Raw genomic sequence first — 6370 nt, forward strand, 5'->3', positions numbered from 1 at the left:
CTCTCAGTGGACTCTTCCTGGAACACCACAGCATAATGGTGTTGTCTGAAAGGAGGAATCGGACCCTGTTAGACATGGTTCGATCCATGATGGGGTTTGCTGGTCTGCCGATCTCCCTCTGGGGATATGCGCTCGAATCGGCTTGTTACCTTCTAAATAGAGTTCCGAGTAAGTCTGTAGCCAAAACGCCATATGAGATATGGATAGGACGTAAGCCAGTACTCTCGCACCTTAGGGTTTGGGGTGTCCGGCTTATGTTAAATGTTTAATTACAGACAAGCTTGGACCTAGGTCTGACAAGTATAATTTTATAGGGTACCCAAAAGAGACCAAAGGGTATTATTTCTACCTTGCTGATGAGCAAAGGTGTTTGTCAGCCTTAAGGCAATCTTTTTAGAAAAGGAGTTCCTTAGTGAAGGAACTGTTGCCTCTAAAGTCGAACTTGACGAAGTTCGACAGGTGAAAAAACCGACACATGTTACTGAACCTGAACCGGATTTGATTAGATCAGATCCGGAGCCCATTGATTATGCTCCCTTAAGGCGGTCTGGTAGAGTACCACATCAACCGGACAGATACTATGGTTTCTTGGTCTGGGATGGTGATCCTGTCGAACTTGATGAAAACGATGAGGATCCGATCACCTACATGGATGCAATGTAGAAACCTGACTCTGAGAAATGGCTAGAGGCCATGAAATCCGAAATGGAGTCCATGAAGGTCAACGATGTGTGGACATTGGTTGACCCACCCGAAGGAGTAAAACCCATAGGGTGTAAGTGGGTCTTCCAAAGGAAGAGGGGTGCAGACGGAAAGGTGGAGACCTATAAAGCCCATCTGGTTGCCAAGGGATATCGTCAACGTTATGGTATAGACTATGACGAGATGTTTTCTCCTGTGACAATGCTCAAATCCATTCGGATTATGCTTGTGATAGCTGCCCATCTGGACTATGAAATCTGGCAGATGGATGTGAGGACAGCTTTCTAAACGGAGACCTGGACGAAGAGGTGTATATGATACAACCTGAAGGGTTCACATCCACAGATGAGTCTAAGGTGTGCAAGCTACAGAGGTGCATTTATGGACTTAAGCAGACATCTCGGAGTTGGAACATACATTTTGATAGGACGATCAAAATGTATGGCTTCGTTAAAAATGGAGAAGAGCCCTGCATTTATAAGTGGGCTAATGGTCCAGTAGTAGTATTTCTTGTATTGTATGTGGATGACATTCTCTTAATCGAGAATGATGTCCCTGCATTACAGGGAATAAAGATTTGGCTATCGTCATAGTTCTCCATGAAGGATCTGGGAGAAGCTTCCTACATCCTAGGGATGAGGATCTATAGAGATAGATCCAAAAAGTTGCTTGGCTTATCCCAGTCCACGTACATTGATACTATGCTGAAAAGGTTCAGCATGGAAAATTCCAAGAAAGGCTATCTACCGATAGGTCATGGAATTTCTCTCTCGAAGAGGGATTGTCCGACAACACCTCAAAAGAGAGAGCGTATGGGTAGGATTCCATATGCTTCGGCAGTGGGATCTATCATGTACGCCATGACATGTACACGACCAGATGTGGCATACTCACTAGGGGTAGTGAGTAGATACCAATCTGATCCAGGAGAGAATCACTGGAAGGTTATTAAAACCATCCTGAAGTATTTAAAAAATACTAAGGACCAGTGGCTTATATATGGTGAATCAGACTTGAGACTTATAGGGTTTACAGACTCTAGTTTCCAGTCTGATCGCGATGATAGCAAGAGTGTGTCAGGATTTATTTTTACCCTTAATGGTGGGGCTGTCTGTTGGAAGAGTTCCAAGCAGCACACTATGGCTGATTCAGTATGCGAGGCAGAGTATATTGCTGCATCAGATGCTACCAAAGAAGCGGTGTGGCTGAAAAAATTCATCACCGAGCTCGGAGTAGCACCCTCCCTTGTTGGTCCAGTTCTGCTCTACTGTGACAGCTCTGGAGCCATTGCTCAGGCGAAGGAACCAAAGGCACACCAGCGGACGAAGCATATTCTGCACCGCTACCATCTCATCCAGGAGATCGTGGATCGAGGTGACGTCGACCTTCAGAAGATCGACGGGAAGGAGAACCTGGCCGACCCATTCACTAAAGCCATTGCGGTGAAGGAGTTCAACGACTACAAGTCGAAGATGGGTATTAGATACTGACACTGATAGGCTTTAGGCCAAGTGGGAGATTGTTGGGAATAGTATCCCAAAGCCAATCGTCAGCCTGTTGACGGTTGTGCTCCTTTTTGTATTAGTACATGAATTATAAATAAATAAAAGTTATTTTGGTATTTTTTTTTCATCACAAATGTTTCATCTTCTAATGAACTCCTGTGTTGTGGTGAAGTCCTTAGGACTATTTAGACTCGACAAAGGAGGATTTGTCGCTTAGTCCTTAAACATGTTCGCGATCAAATGATACGTTGTTACCAAGGACGACAACGTTTATCGAGCATAGGTCGTTGTGTGCCATACGGGTTGGTTGTCCTCATAACCAAAGAGTGTGGAGACACTGGTATGGCATACAGGTGAGATGTAATGGTACATCTGCACTGAACGTGACCAACTCCGGAGCTATTTCTGCTGTCAAGATTTGCTCCGATGGGATATGGGTATAAATGTCCCTCCGATCTGAGACCGCCACGGTGACTTGCAAGCAACTCACTGCACTTAGACACTGGACTACCTGAATTTCTAATTCAGTAACGGAAGGTTGCTGGGTGTAGTCAAGTACTTGACTTGTCGGTGCGTGTGTCAAGATAGGATTGACCACTCCAGTTTAAGAGCTGTGTACAGTCGTGTTTTAATTTAGCAAAACCTTGGCCAGGGTAGTCCTAGTGAGGAGTCACAGGACTAATTGAGTTGAGCACGATTCGGATGATATCATCAGGTTGACAGTTTAACCCTGAGTCGTCCTAAACACAGGGGTCAAAAGGGATGAATTATACGGTAACCATATTCACGTAGGTTCTGAATGTTGCGATTGCGATTATTCGACCTATCCGGTCATCGGGTACCATTGCTAGATGGTCACTTCAATTAGTACAGGAATTGGTTCCTGTGCTACCGGTTTAGGTTCGAACCTGCGGGGTCACACACATTAGAGATCCTTTCTGATCTGATGGCTGATTATGAGTCTTATCTATCTAAGACTTTATGATTGAGAATTAGGATTCTCTAATCATGAGTTCCACACATTTTGGGTATCGGGGTCAAAATTTTAAATTTCAAATTTTGAATTTGAAATTTGAACTCTTTGATCAGGGTTTCATATCGATGGTCTTTGATGCCTGATTGCCCATCGGATTTGGACTCAATATTTATGAGAGGTTTAATTAGTAATTTAATCACTAATTAACTCAATTTGATTGAGTAATTATTTTTGGATCAAGTCCAATTGAATTGGATTCAGTTTGGATTGACCCGATTAGGTTAGATGTTAACCTAATCGCTAAGGTGGTTTAGTCCCTGATTTGATCAGGGGTTAGGTTTAGTTAATTTCTGATTTGATTAAGATTTTATTGAGCCTAATTAAGCCTAATTATGTTGGGTTTAATCTGGTCTAATTGTGCTTAACCTATTTTAAACTAGGTTGGCTCAATTTGAATCAAACCACCTTGTTTTAAATTCCCTGCGACACCCAACTTCCTTGCACCCATTTGAATTCACAAGAAGAAACTTCTCATGAAATTTTTCTCACGCAAAACCCTTCCCCACGCCCTCATTTGTGCATCATATGGATGGATAAAATAATTAGTTAGCCATTCAAATTCAAAGCATGTTTGAATTTGAATGGATAACTTATCACTAGCTCTTTCATCCTTATCCATTTTGTGCGCCACATTACTTACACGAGAAAAGGTTTCTCATGAAACATTTTCCACGCACAAAGAGCCATGCCCCTTCTCTTCTCACGCCCAAAAGGATAGGGATAAGTTGGTTTTCGTTTGAATTCAAATTTGATTTGAATTCAAATGTGTAACCTCTTGTCTTTATCCTCTCACGCGGATAAGACACGTTCGACGTTGTTTTAAAAAGAGGAGAAAGGTGGGACGTGCATAAAAAAAATTTTAGGAGAGAAACTTTGGGGCGTGAGGAAGGCTTCTGCGCAAGGTGAAGGTCCAAAACCTTCTGAGAGAAAAAGAAAGAAAAGAGAGAAAATTGGGCGCAGGGTTTTTGGTGTGTACCTAGGGTTTCTACCTAGGGTTCGGGAAGTGAGATTGTTGTGCCACGAGTGTCGTGAGTCCACCAAATTTTAGGGAGAGATCCATCAGCCTCTCAAGCAACTGTGCAAATGATCCAGAGCATCCGAGAAGTCAGCACACATCGATCGAAGGAGTTCGATCAACATCTACCATCAAAAGGGTGAAATCACGAACTAGCATTCGTGAGGAGCTGATCAGACGGGAGCTTCGTGTGGATAATCCGTAGAGGCCAAATATTTGTGTGGCTGTGACATGATGATCAGAGCCCCCCGACGGTGATCAGATTGTGGTGATCGACTACCCGCAAAAGGTGATGTGTTCTGAACACAGTACTGTAAAACGTTTACTGATTCAAATTTGAATTTCAAATTTAAATGCATGCTGTTGTATCATATTTAGATCCTAGTGTAGGGTTAATTAGTATTAATTAATGAGATTAATTAATAATTCTGCTGTAAAATAGTAATTTTTAAAAAGTTTTAAAATTACCATTTTGCCTCTGCACTAAATTTTCTCTTCAGTTCGACTATCCATGCTCAGGTATTGGGTTTGAAACCTTAGAAGTGGTATATTAGATCTATTACTAAATGTTGTTTTTGGTTCACATGCTTGTTATTTTAGATTCAAATTTTTATGCATATAAATTTATGTCATAGATCTATTTGTAGGAGTTTTAAGATCAAATCTTATACATATATTTATAGATTAAATAGTTTAATCTAATATTCTTTCATTGAAAAATTTTTGAAATGCATGCATAAAACCCCTGTGCATCCCAACAGGAAAACATATCTAATTGTATCTCATGCAATTGTCAACATAATCCTTACCTCTAAAAATACTCACAGCCTTATGGATATCACAACAAATTATAGTAATTTTTAATTAAGTCAGACCCTTCATTTTCATATAGCCATATTTGAGAAATGCTGTCCTTGTAGATATCATAACAAAGCAACATATCCAAATATACCATAAAGCAAATAATATACACCAAGATAATCCTACATCAATTTCTATAGCAAGCCTTGTGGATATCACAACAAACCTACTATAATTTTTTGATAGGGTATTGGCTAGGCATAAAAGAAGGCATATGTAGTGTTCAAAATACTGAGCAACTTTTCTTTTAAAATTTGAACTAATCCAATTAGCCAGAAAAGAATTAAGATTGGTGGGGTCCCTCTGTTGTTTTTCTTAGACACCAATAAATTGATCAGATCAGCGAACAAAACCAATTAAAGAACCACCACACTTAAAATACTCCTTAGACACCAATTAATTAATCGATTTTCAAGAAATTGATCAATTACTGGTTCAAAATACTATGACTAAATATGATTTTTAGAAGGGCTTTAATAGTCTCATGCACATCCTAATTTAAAACAATCATAACAATGCACTATTATAGTTGTATCATAATAATTATGATAATAATCATTAAATCAATGTATCTAATCATATCTCATGACCATAATCATAATATCATATAACTAAACATATCTCTAAGATATATTAATATGATTAATATTATAACTCCAAGCATCTAAACATATCTCTAAGATATATCAAGGTTTGGATGTTTAATTAGGTTCAACCATTGACCTGACTTGAATCAAACTAAAAATCTAAGCTTGATCACAATCAAGATAATATTCTAACTTTGATTGTATAAATCAAGGTAGGCTCTGATACTGCTGTTGGGTTTCGGTGGTGCAGTAGAAGGGCTAGGGTGTTTAAAATTTTTATTCAAAATACCTTACGCACTGAAACCCTAATGCCCAAAAACTCTTGACTATAATAATCAAAGTATGATTAAATTAAACTTAGATAAGAAGAATACCTGTAGTGCTAATCTCAATTTTCATGAGGCATCCAACTATTTGCCCTCCAAAGGTGATTGTTGGGTATAAATTACCCGCAGCCGAAATCAACAGCAGAACGGCTCCGCCCGGACTCCTACAGGAGCCGGGCTCCTCCATCAACAGCAGAACGGCTCCGCCCGGACTCCTACGGAGCCGGGCTCCTCCATCAACAGCAGAATGGCTCCGCCCGGACTCCTACGGGAGCCGGGCTCCTCCATCAACAGCAGAACGGCTCCGCCCGGACTCCTACGGGAGCCGGGCTCCTCCA

The sequence above is a fragment of the Elaeis guineensis genome, chromosome 5 (assembly GCF_000442705.2).
Source record: "Elaeis guineensis isolate ETL-2024a chromosome 5, EG11, whole genome shotgun sequence".
Classification (NCBI taxonomy): domain Eukaryota; kingdom Viridiplantae; phylum Streptophyta; class Magnoliopsida; order Arecales; family Arecaceae; genus Elaeis; species Elaeis guineensis.